The following is a 12,556-nucleotide window of genomic DNA, read 5'->3' as shown; positions in this document are numbered from 1 at the left end:
TCCTGTCCGCCTCACTCCACCCTCCCCTCACTCTCACTCCTGCTCCCTCCATTTCCTGTCAGCCTCACTCCACCCTCCCCTCACTCTCACCCCTGCTTCCTCCATTTCCTGTCAGCTTCACTCCACCCTCCCCTCACTCCCTCCAGTTCCTGTCAGCCTCACTCCACCCTCCCCTCACTCTCACTCCTGCTCCCTCCATTTCCTGTCAGCCTCACTCCACCCTCCCCTCACTCTCACCCCTGCTTCCTCCATTTCCTGTCAGCTTCACTCCACCCTCCCCTCACTCCCTCCAGTTCCTGTCAGCCTCACTCCACCCTCCCCTCACTCCCTCCAGTTCCTGTCAGCCTCACTCCACCCTCCCCTCACTCCCTCCAGTTCCTGTCAACCTCACTCCACCCTCCCCTCACTCCCTCCCTTTCCTGTCAGCCTCAATCCACCCTCCCCTCACTCCCTCCATTGCCTGTCAGCCTCACTCCACCCTCCCCTCACTCTCACGCCTGCTCCCTCCATTTCCTGTCACCCTCACTCCACCCTCCCCTCACTCTCAGTCCTACTCCCTCCATTTCCTGTCAGCCTCAATCCACCCTCCCCTCACTCCCTCCATTTCCTCAGCCTCACTCCACCCTCCCCTCACTCCCTCCATTTCCTGTCAGCCTCACTCCACCCGCCCCTCACTCCCTCCATTTCCCGTCAGCCTCACTCCACCCTCTCCCCTCAAACCCTCCATTTCCTGTCAGCCTCACTCCACCCTACCCTCACTCCCTTCATTTCCTGTCAGTCTCACTCCACCCTCCCCTCACTCCCTCCATTTCCTGTCAGTCTCACTCCACCCTCCCCTCACTCCCTTCATTTCCAGAGTCTCACTCCACCCTCCCCTCTATCCCTCCATTTCCTGTCGGACTCACTCCACCCTCCCCTCACTCTCACTCCTGCTCCCTCCATTTCCTGTCAGCCTCACTCTACACTCCCCTCGCTCCCTCCATTTCCTGTCAGCCACACCCTCACCATTTCCTGTCAGCCACACTCCACAATCCCCTCACTCCCTCCATATCCTGTCAGCCTCATCCTCCCTCCCCTCACTCCCTCCATTTCCTGTCAGCCTCACTCCACCCTCCCCTCACTCTCACCCTCACTCACTCCATTTCCTGTCAGCCTCTCTCCACCCTCCGCTAACTCTTAACCCTGCTAACTCCATTTCCTGTCAGTCTCACTCAACCCTCCCCTCACTCTCACTCCAGCTCCCTCCATTTCCTGTCAGCCTCACTCCTCCCTCCACTCATTCTCCCCCCTGCTCTCTCCATTTCCTGTCGGCCTCACTCCACCCACCCCTCACACTCACTCCTGCTCCCTCACCCTCCATCCATTTCCTGTCACCCTCACTCCACCCTCCCCTCACTCCCACACCTGCTCTCTCCATTTCCTGTTGGACTCAGTCCACCCTCACTCTCACTCCCGCTCCCTCCATTTCCTGTCAGCCTCACTCCACCCTCCTCTCACTCTCACTCCTGCTCCATGCATTTCCTGTCACCCTCACTCCACCCTCCCCTCACTCCCTCCATTTCCTGTCAGCCTCACTCCACCCTCGGCTCACTCCCTCCATTTCCTGTCAGCCTCACTCAACCGTCCACTCACTCTCACTCCTGCTTCCTCTATTTCCTGTCAGCCTCACTCCTCCCTCCCCTCATTCTCCCCTCTGCTCTCTCCATTTCCTGTCGGCCTCACTCCACCCACCCCTCACACTCACTCCTGCTCCCTCCATTTCCTGTCAGCCACACTCCACCCTCCCCTCACTCTCACTCCCGCTCACTCCATTTCCTGTCAGCCACCCTCCCCTCACTCTCAGTCCTGCTCCCTCCATTTCCATTCAGCCTGACTCCACCCTCCACTCACTCCCTCCATTTCCTGTCAGCCTCACTCCACCCACCCCTCACTCCCTCCATTTCCTGTCAGCCTCACTCCACCCTCCCCTCACTCACACCCGTGCTCCCACCATTTCCTGTCAGTCTAACACCACCCTCCCCTCACTCCCTCCATTTCCTGTCAGCCTTACTCCACCTCCCCTCACACTAACCACTGCTCCCTCCATTTCCTGTCAGCCTCACCCTCCCTCCACTCACTCTAACCCCTGCTCCCTCCATTTCCTGTCAGCCTCACCCTCCCTCCCCTCACTCCCTCCATTTCCTGTCAGCCTCTCTCCACCCTCCACTCACTCTCTCCCCTCACTCCATTTCCTGTCAGCCACCCTCCCCTCACTCTCACTACTGCTCCATCCATTTCCTGTCACCCTCACTCCACCCTTCCCTCACTCCCACACCTGCTCTCTCCATTTCCTGTTGGACTCACTCCACCCTCCCCTCACTCTCACTCGACCCGCACTCCCACACCTGCTCTCTCCATTTCCTGTTGGACTCACTCCATCCTCCCCTCACCCTCACTCCCGCTCCCTCCATTTCCTGTCAGTCTCACTCCAACCTCCGCTCACTCCCTCCATTTCCTGTCAGCCTCACTCCACCCCTCACTCTCACCCGTGCTCCCTCCATTTCCCCTCAGTCTCACTCCTGCTCCCAGCATTTCCGGTCCGCCTCACTCCACCCTCCCCTCACTCCCTCCATTTACTGTCAGCCTCACTCCTCCCTCCGCTCACTCCCGCCATTTCCTGTCGGCCTCACTCCACCCTCCCCTCACACTCACTCCAGCTCCCTCCATTTCCTGTCAGTCTCACTCCACCCTCCCCTCAGTCTCACTCCTGTTCCATCCATTTCCTGTCACACTCACTCCACCCTACCCTCACTCCCACACCTGCTCTCTCCATTTCCTGTTGGACTCACTCCACCCTCCCCTCACTCCCTCAATTTCCTGTCAACATCATGCCAACATCCCCTCACTCCCTCCATTTCCTGTCAGCCTCACTCCACCCCTCACTCTCACCCGTGCTCCCACCATATCCGGTCATTCTCACCCAACCCTCCCCTCACTCAAACTCCTGCTACCTCCATTTCCTGTCAGCGTCACTCCACACTCCCCTCACTAACTCCATTTCCTGTCAGCCTCACCCTCCCCTCACTCCCTCCATTTCGCCAGCCTCACTCCACCCTCCCCTCATTCTCACCCCTGCTCTCTCCATTTCCTGTCGGCCTCACTCCACCCTCCCCTCACTACCTCCATTCCCAGTAAGCCTCAATCCACCCTCCCATCACTACCTCCATTCCCAGTAAGCCTCAATCCACCCTCCCATCACTCTCAAACCTGCTCCCTCCATTTCCTGTCAGCCTCACTCCACCTTCCCCTCACTCCCTCCATTTACTGTCAGCCTCACTCCACCCTCCGCTCACTCCCGCCATTTCCTGTCAGACTCACTCCACCCTCCCCTCACTCCCTCCATTTCCTGTCAGCCTCACTCCACCCTCCCCTCACTCCCTCCATTTCCTGTCAGCCTCACTCAACCCTCCCCTCACTCTCATTCCTGCTTCCTCCATTTCCTGTCAGCCTCAATCCACACTCCCCTCACTAACTCCATTTCGTCAGCCTCACCCCACCCTCCCCTCATTCTCACGCCTGCTCTCTCCATTTCCTGTCGCCCTCACTCCACCCTCCCCTCACTCTCAGTCCTGCTCCCTCCATTTCCAGTCAGCCTCACTCCACCCTCCCCTCACTCCCACACCTGCTCTCTCCATTTCCTGTTGGACTCACTCCACCCTCCCCTCACTCTCAGTCCTGCTCCCTCCATTTCCATTCAGCCTTACTCCACCCTCTCCGCAATCCCTCCATTTTCTGTCAGCCTCACTCCACCCTCCTCTCACTCCCTCCATTTTCTGTCAGCCTCACTCCACCCCTCACTCCCTCCATTTCCTGTCAGAGTCACTCCACCCACCCCTCACACTCACTCCTGCTCCCTCCATTTCCTGTCAGCCTCACTCCACCCTCCCCTCACTCCCTCCATTTCCTGTCAGCCACACTCCACCCTCCCCTCACTCCATCCATTTCCTGTCAGCCTCTCTCCACCCTCCCCTCACTCCCTCCATTTCCTGTCAGTCTCACTCCACCCTCCGCTCACTCCCTCCATTTCCTGTCAGCCTCACTCCACCATCCCTTTACACCCTCCATTTCCTGTCAGCCTCACTCCACCCTCCCCTCACTCTCTCCCCTCACTCCCTCCATTTCCTGTCAGCCTCACCCCACCCTCCCCTCACTCTCTCCCCTCACTCCCTACATTTCCTGTCAGCCTCACTCCACCCTCCCCTCACTCTCACTCCTGCTCCCTCCATTTCCTGTCAGCCACCCTCCCCTCACTCTGTCCTGCTCCCTCCATTTCCATTCAGCCTTACTCCACCCTCCCCGTAATCCCTCCATTTCCTGTCACCCTCACTCAACCCTGCCCTCACTCCCACACCTGCTCTCTCCATTTCCAGTTGGACTCACTCCACCCTCCCCTCACTCTCACTCCCGCTCCCTCCATTTCCTCAGCCTCACTCCACCCTCCGCTCACTCCCTCCATTTCCTGTCAGCCTCACTCCACCCTCCCTTCACACCCTCCATTTCCTGTCAGCCTCACTCCACCCTCCCCTCACTCTCTCCCCTCACTCCCTCCATTTCCTGTCAGCCTCACTCCACCCACCCCTCACTCTCACTCCTGCTCCATCCATTTCCTGTCACCCTCACTCAACCCTGCCCTCATTCCCACACCTGCTCTCTCCATTTCCAGTTGGACACACTCCACCCTCCCCTCACTCTCACTCCCGCTCCCTCCATTTCCTGTCAGCCTCACTCCACCCTCCGCTCACTCCCTCCATTTCCTGTCAGCCTCACTCCACCCTCCCTTCACACCCTCCATTTCCTGTCAGCCTCACTCCACCCTCCCCTCAATCTCTCCCCTCACTCCCTCCATTTCCTGTCAGCCTCACTCCACCCTGCCCTCACTCTCTCTCCTGCTCCATCCATTTCCTGGCAGCCTCACTCCACCCTCCGCTCACTCCCTCCACTTCCTGTCAGCCTCACTCCACCCCTCACTCTCACCCATTCTCCCACCATTTCTTGTCAGCCTCACTGCACACTCCCCTCACTAACTCCATTTCATGTCAGCCTCACCCTCCCTCCCCAACTCCCTCCATTTCGTCAGCCTCACTCCACTCTCCCCTCATTCTCACCCCTGCTCTCTCCATTTCCTGTCGGCCTCACTCCACCCTCCCCTCACACACACTCCTGCTCCCTTCATTTCCTATCAGCCTCACCCTCTCTCCCCTCACTCCCTCCATTTCCTGTCAGCCTCACGCCAACATCCCCTCACTCTCTCCATTTCCTGTCAGCCTCACTCCACCCTCCCCTCACTCTCAGTCCTGCTCCCTACATTTCCTGTCAGCCTTAATCCACCCTCCCCTCACTCCCTCCATTTCCTCAGCCTCACTCCACCCTCCCCTCACTCCCTCCATTTCCTGTAAGTCTCACTCCACACTCCCCTCACTCCCTCCATTTCCTGTCAGCCTCACTCCACCCTCCACTGACTCTCACCCCTGCTTCCTCCATTTCCTGTCAGCCTCACTCCACCCTCCCCTCACTCTCAGTCCTGCTCCCTCCATTTCCTGTCAGCCTCACTCCACCCTCCCTCCATTTCCTGACAGCCTCACTCCACCCTCCCTTCACTCTCACTCCTGCTCCCTCCATTTCCTGTCAACCTCAGTCCACCCTACCCTCACGCTCACTCCTGCTCCATCCATTTCCTGTCAACCTCACTCCACCCTCCCCTCACTCTCACTCCCGCTCCCTCCGTTTCCTGTCAGCCTCACTCCACCCTCCCCTCACTACCTCCATTTCCAGTAAGCCTCAATCCACTCTCCCCTCACTCTCACCATTTCCTGTTGGCCTCACTCCACCCTCCCTTCACTCTCACTCCTGCTCCATCCATTTCCTGTCAACCTCACTCCACCCTACCCTCACTCTCACTCCCGCTCCATCCTTTTCCTGGCACCCTCACTCCCCCCCTCCCCTCACTCTCACGCCCGCTCCCTCCATTTCCTGTCAGCCTCATTCCACACTCCCCTCACTCTCACGCCCGCTCCCTCCATTTCCTGTCAGCCTCACTCCACCCTCCTCTCACTCTCACGCCCGCTCCCTCCATTTCCTGTCAGCCTCACTCCACCCTCCTCTCACTCTCACTCCTGCTCCATCCCTGACCTGTCACCCTCACTCCACCATCCCCTCAATCCCTCCGTTTCCTGTCAGCCTCACTCCACCCTCCTCTCACTCCCTCCATTTCCAGTAAGCCTCAATCCACCCTCCCCGCACACTCAAACCTGCTCTCTCCATTTCCTATCAGTCTCACTCCACTCTCCCCTCACTCCCTCCATTTCCTGTCACCCTCACTCCACCCTCGCCTCACTCCCTCCATTTCCTGTCAGACTAACTCCACCCTCCCCTCACTCTCTCCCCTCACTCCCTCCATTTCCTGTCAGCCTCACTCCACCCTCCCCTCACTCCCTCCATATCCTGTCAACCTCACTCCACCCACCTCTCACTCTCACTCCTGCTCCCTCCATTTCCTGTCAGCCATACTCCACCCTCCCCTCACTAACTCCATTTCCGGTCAGCCTCACCCTCCCTCCCCTCACTCCCTCCATTTCGTCAGACACACTCCACACTCCCTTCACTCTCACACCTGCTCCCACCATTTCCGGTTGGCCTCACTCCACCCTCCCTTCACTCTCAACCCTGCTCCCTCCATTTCCGGTCAGCCTTACTCCACCCACCCCTCACTCTCTCCCCTCACTCCCTCCATTTCCTGTCAGCCTCACTCCACCCTCCCCTCACTCTCAGTCCTGCTCCCTCCATTTCCTGTCAGCCTCACTCCACCCTCCCTCCATTTCCTGACAGCCTCACTCCACCCTCCCTTCACTCTCACTCCTGCTCCCTCCATTTCCTGTCAACCTCACTCCACCCTCCCCTCTCTCCCACACCTGCTCTCTCCATTTCCTGTTGGACTCACTCCACCCTCCCCTCACTCTCAGTCCTGCTCCCTCCATTTCCTGTCAGCCTCACTCCACCCTCCCTCCATTTCCTGTCAACCTCAGTCACCCTACCCTCACGCTCACTCCTGCTCCATCCATTTCCTGTCACCCTCACTCCACCCTCCCCTCACTCTCACTCCCGCTCCCTCCGTTTCCTGTCAGCCTCACTCCACCCTCCCCTCACTACCTCCATTTCCAGTAAGCCTCAATCCACTCTCCCCTCACTCTCACCATTTCCTGTCAGACTCACTCCACCCTCCCCTCACTCCCTCCATTTCCTGTCAGCCTCACTCCACCCTCCCCTCACTCCCTCCATTTCCTGTCAGCCTCACTCAACCCTCCCCTCACTCTCATTCCTGCTTCCTCCATTTCCTGTCAGCCTCAATCCACACTCCCCTCACTAACTCCATTTCGTCAGCCTCACCCCACCCTCCCCTCATTCTCACGCCTGCTCTCTCCATTTCCTGTCGCCCTCACTCCACCCTCCCCTCACTCTCAGTCCTGCTCCCTCCATTTCCAGTCAGCCTCACTCCACCCTCCCCTCACTCCCACACCTGCTCTCTCCATTTCCTGTTGGACTCACTCCACCCTCCCCTCACTCTCAGTCCTGCTCCCTCCATTTCCATTCAGCCTTACTCCACCCTCTCCGCAATCCCTCCATTTTCTGTCAGCCTCACTCCACCCTCCTCTCACTCCCTCCATTTTCTGTCAGCCTCACTCCACCCCTCACTCCCTCCATTTCCTGTCAGAGTCACTCCACCCACCCCTCACACTCACTCCTGCTCCCTCCATTTCCTGTCAGCCTCACTCCACCCTCCCCTCACTCCCTCCATTTCCTGTCAGCCACACTCCACCCTCCCCTCACTCCATCCATTTCCTGTCAGCCTCACTCCACCCTCCCCTCACTCCCTCCATTTCCTGTCAGTCTCACTCCACCCTCCGCTCACTCCCTCCATTTCCTGTCAGCCTCACTCCACCATCCCTTTACACCCTCCATTTCCTGTCAGCCTCACTCCACCCTCCCCTCACTCTCTCCCCTCACTCCCTCCATTTCCTGTCAGCCTCACCCCACCCTCCCCTCACTCTCTCCCCTCACTCCCTACATTTCCTGTCAGCCTCACTCCACCCTCCCCTCACTCTCACTCCTGCTCCCTCCATTTCCTGTCAGCCACCCTCCCCTCACTCTGTCCTGCTCCCTCCATTTCCATTCAGCCTTACTCCACCCTCCCCGTAATCCCTCCATTTCCTGTCACCCTCACTCAACCCTGCCCTCACTCCCACACCTGCTCTCTCCATTTCCAGTTGGACTCACTCCACCCTCCCCTCACTCTCACTCCCGCTCCCTCCATTTCCTCAGCCTCACTCCACCCTCCGCTCACTCCCTCCATTTCCTGTCAGCCTCACTCCACCCTCCCTTCACACCCTCCATTTCCTGTCAGCCTCACTCCACCCTCCCCTCACTCTCTCCCCTCACTCCCTCCATTTCCTGTCAGCCTCACTCCACCCACCCCTCACTCTCACTCCTGCTCCATCCATTTCCTGTCACCCTCACTCAACCCTGCCCTCATTCCCACACCTGCTCTCTCCATTTCCAGTTGGACACACTCCACCCTCCCCTCACTCTCACTCCCGCTCCCTCCATTTCCTGTCAGCCTCACTCCACCCTCCGCTCACTCCCTCCATTTCCTGTCAGCCTCACTCCACCCTCCCTTCACACCCTCCATTTCCTGTCAGCCTCACTCCACCCTCCCCTCAATCTCTCCCCTCACTCCCTCCATTTCCTGTCAGCCTCACTCCACCCTGCCCTCACTCTCTCTCCTGCTCCATCCATTTCCTGGCAGCCTCACTCCACCCTCCGCTCACTCCCTCCACTTCCTGTCAGCCTCACTCCACCCCTCACTCTCACCCATTCTCCCACCATTTCTTGTCAGCCTCACTGCACACTCCCCTCACTAACTCCATTTCATGTCAGCCTCACCCTCCCTCCCCAACTCCCTCCATTTCGTCAGCCTCACTCCACTCTCCCCTCATTCTCACCCCTGCTCTCTCCATTTCCTGTCGGCCTCACTCCACCCTCCCCTCACACACACTCCTGCTCCCTTCATTTCCTATCAGCCTCACCCTCTCTCCCCTCACTCCCTCCATTTCCTGTCAGCCTCACGCCAACATCCCCTCACTCTCTCCATTTCCTGTCAGCCTCACTCCACCCTCCCCTCACTCTCAGTCCTGCTCCCTACATTTCCTGTCAGCCTTAATCCACCCTCCCCTCACTCCCTCCATTTCCTCAGCCTCACTCCACCCTCCCCTCACTCCCTCCATTTCCTGTAAGTCTCACTCCACACTCCCCTCACTCCCTCCATTTCCTGTCAGCCTCACTCCACCCTCCACTGACTCTCACCCCTGCTTCCTCCATTTCCTGTCAGCCTCACTCCACCCTCCCCTCACTCTCAGTCCTGCTCCCTCCATTTCCTGTCAGCCTCACTCCACCCTCCCTCCATTTCCTGACAGCCTCACTCCACCCTCCCTTCACTCTCACTCCTGCTCCCTCCATTTCCTGTCAACCTCAGTCCACCCTACCCTCACGCTCACTCCTGCTCCATCCATTTCCTGTCAACCTCACTCCACCCTCCCCTCACTCTCACTCCCGCTCCCTCCGTTTCCTGTCAGCCTCACTCCACCCTCCCCTCACTACCTCCATTTCCAGTAAGCCTCAATCCACTCTCCCCTCACTCTCACCATTTCCTGTTGGCCTCACTCCACCCTCCCTTCACTCTCACTCCTGCTCCATCCATTTCCTGTCAACCTCACTCCACCCTACCCTCACTCTCACTCCCGCTCCATCCTTTTCCTGGCACCCTCACTCCCCCCCTCCCCTCACTCTCACGCCCGCTCCCTCCATTTCCTGTCAGCCTCATTCCACACTCCCCTCACTCTCACGCCCGCTCCCTCCATTTCCTGTCAGCCTCACTCCACCCTCCTCTCACTCTCACGCCCGCTCCCTCCATTTCCTGTCAGCCTCACTCCACCCTCCTCTCACTCTCACTCCTGCTCCATCCCTGACCTGTCACCCTCACTCCACCATCCCCTCAATCCCTCCGTTTCCTGTCAGCCTCACTCCACCCTCCTCTCACTCCCTCCATTTCCAGTAAGCCTCAATCCACCCTCCCCGCACACTCAAACCTGCTCTCTCCATTTCCTATCAGTCTCACTCCACTCTCCCCTCACTCCCTCCATTTCCTGTCACCCTCACTCCACCCTCGCCTCACTCCCTCCATTTCCTGTCAGACTAACTCCACCCTCCCCTCACTCTCTCCCCTCACTCCCTCCATTTCCTGTCAGCCTCACTCCACCCTCCCCTCACTCCCTCCATATCCTGTCAGCCTCACTCCACCCACCTCTCACTCTCACTCCTGCTCCCTCCATTTCCTGTCAGCCATACTCCACCCTCCCCTCACTAACTCCATTTCCGGTCAGCCTCACCCTCCCTCCCCTCACTCCCTCCATTTCGTCAGACACACTCCACACTCCCTTCACTCTCACACCTGCTCCCACCATTTCCGGTTGGCCTCACTCCACCCTCCCTTCACTCTCACCCCTGCTCCCTCCATTTCCGGTCAGCCTTACTCCACCCACCCCTCACTCTCTCCCCTCACTCCCTCCATTTCCTGTCAGCCTCACTCCACCCTCCCCTCACTCTCAGTCCTGCTCCCTCCATTTCCTGTCAGCCTCACTCCACCCTCCCTCCATTTCCTGACAGCCTCACTCCACCCTCCCTTCACTCTCACTCCTGCTCCCTCCATTTCCTGTCAACCTCACTCCACCCTCCCCTCTCTCCCACACCTGCTCTCTCCATTTCCTGTTGGACTCACTCCACCCTCCCCTCACTCTCACTCCCGCTCCCTCCATTTCCTGTCAACCTCAGTCACCCTACCCTCACGCTCACTCCTGCTCCATCCATTTCCTGTCACCCTCACTCCACCCTCCCCTCACTCTCACTCCCGCTCCCTCCGTTTCCTGTCAGCCTCACTCCACCCTCCCCTCACTACCTCCATTTCCAGTAAGCCTCAATCCACTCTCCCCTCACTCTCACCATTTCCTGTTGGCCTCACTCCACCCTACCCTCACTCTCACTCCCGCTCCATCCTTTTCCTGGCACCCTCACTCCCCCCCTCCCCTAACTCTCACGCCCGCTCCCTCCATTTCCTGTCAGCCTCACTCCACACTCCCCTCACTCTCACGCCCGCTCCCTCCATTTCCTGTCAGCCTCACTCCACCCTCCTCTCACTCTCACGCCCGCTCCCTCCATTTCCTGTCAGCCTCACTCCACCCTCCTCTCACTCTCACTCCTGCTCCATCCCTGACCTGTCACCCTCACTCCACCATCCCCTCAATCCCTCCGTTTCCTGTCAGCCTCACTCCACCCTCCTCTCACTCCCTCCATTTCCAGTAAGCCTCAATCCACCCTCCCCGCACACTCAAACCTGCTCTCTCCATTTCCTATCAGTCTCACTCCACTCTCCCCTCACTCCCTCCATTTCCTGTCACCCTCACTCCACCCTCGCCTCACTCCCTCCATTTCCTGTCAGACTAACTCCACCCTCCCCTCACTCTCTCCCCTCACTCCCTCCATTTCCTGTCAGCCTCACTCCACCCTCCCCTCACTCCCTCCATATCCTGTCAGCCTCACTCCACCCACCTCTCACTCTCACTCCTGCTCCCTCCATTTCCTGTCAGCCATACTCCACCCTCCCCTCACTAACTCCATTTCCGGTCAGCCTCACCCTCCCTCCCCTCACTCCCTCCATTTCGTCAGACACACTCCACACTCCCTTCACTCTCACACCTGCTCCCACCATTTCCGGTTGGCCTCACTCCACCCTCCCTTCACTCTCACCCCTGCTCCCTCCATTTCCGGTCAGCCTTACTCCACCCACCCCTCACTCTCTCCCCTCACTCCCTCCATTTCCTGTCAGCCTCACTCCACCCTCCCCTCACTCTCAGTCCTGCTCCCTCCATTTCCTGTCAGCCTCACTCCACCCTCCCTCCATTTCCTGACAGCCTCACTCCACCCTCCCTTCACTCTCACTCCTGCTCCCTCCATTTCCTGTCAACCTCACTCCACCCTCCCCTCTCTCCCACACCTGCTCTCTCCATTTCCTGTTGGACTCACTCCACCCTCCCCTCACTCTCACTCCCGCTCCCTCCATTTCCTGTCAACCTCAGTCACCCTACCCTCACGCTCACTCCTGCTCCATCCATTTCCTGTCACCCTCACTCCACCCTCCCCTCACTCTCACTCCCGCTCCCTCCGTTTCCTGTCAGCCTCACTCCACCCTCCCCTCACTACCTCCATTTCCAGTAAGCCTCAATCCACTCTCCCCTCACTCTCACCATTTCCTGTTGGCCTCACTCCACCCTACCCTCACTCTCACTCCCGCTCCATCCTTTTCCTGGCACCCTCACTCCCCCCCTCCCCTAACTCTCACGCCCGCTCCCTCCATTTCCTGTCAGCCTCACTCCACACTCCCCTCACTCTCACGCCCGCTCCCTCCATTTCC

At 58.9% G+C, this 12,556-nt stretch overlaps 1 protein-coding gene across 1 annotated transcript in view; it reads right to left on the bottom strand.

Annotated features, from left to right (window-relative positions):
• LOC132390553 (uncharacterized transmembrane protein DDB_G0289901-like) overlaps positions 1-12,556 on the bottom strand; it is a 263,023-nt gene that overhangs the window by 56,391 nt on the left and 194,076 nt on the right. The gene's annotated exons all lie outside the window — the stretch shown is intronic.

This window comes from Hypanus sabinus, unplaced genomic scaffold, assembly GCF_030144855.1.
Source record: "Hypanus sabinus isolate sHypSab1 unplaced genomic scaffold, sHypSab1.hap1 scaffold_95, whole genome shotgun sequence".
In the NCBI taxonomy this organism is placed as follows: Eukaryota; Metazoa; Chordata; class Chondrichthyes; order Myliobatiformes; family Dasyatidae; genus Hypanus; species Hypanus sabinus.
The sequence above is the reverse complement of the archived record's forward strand: the minus strand, read 5'-3'. Positions and strand labels throughout refer to the sequence as shown.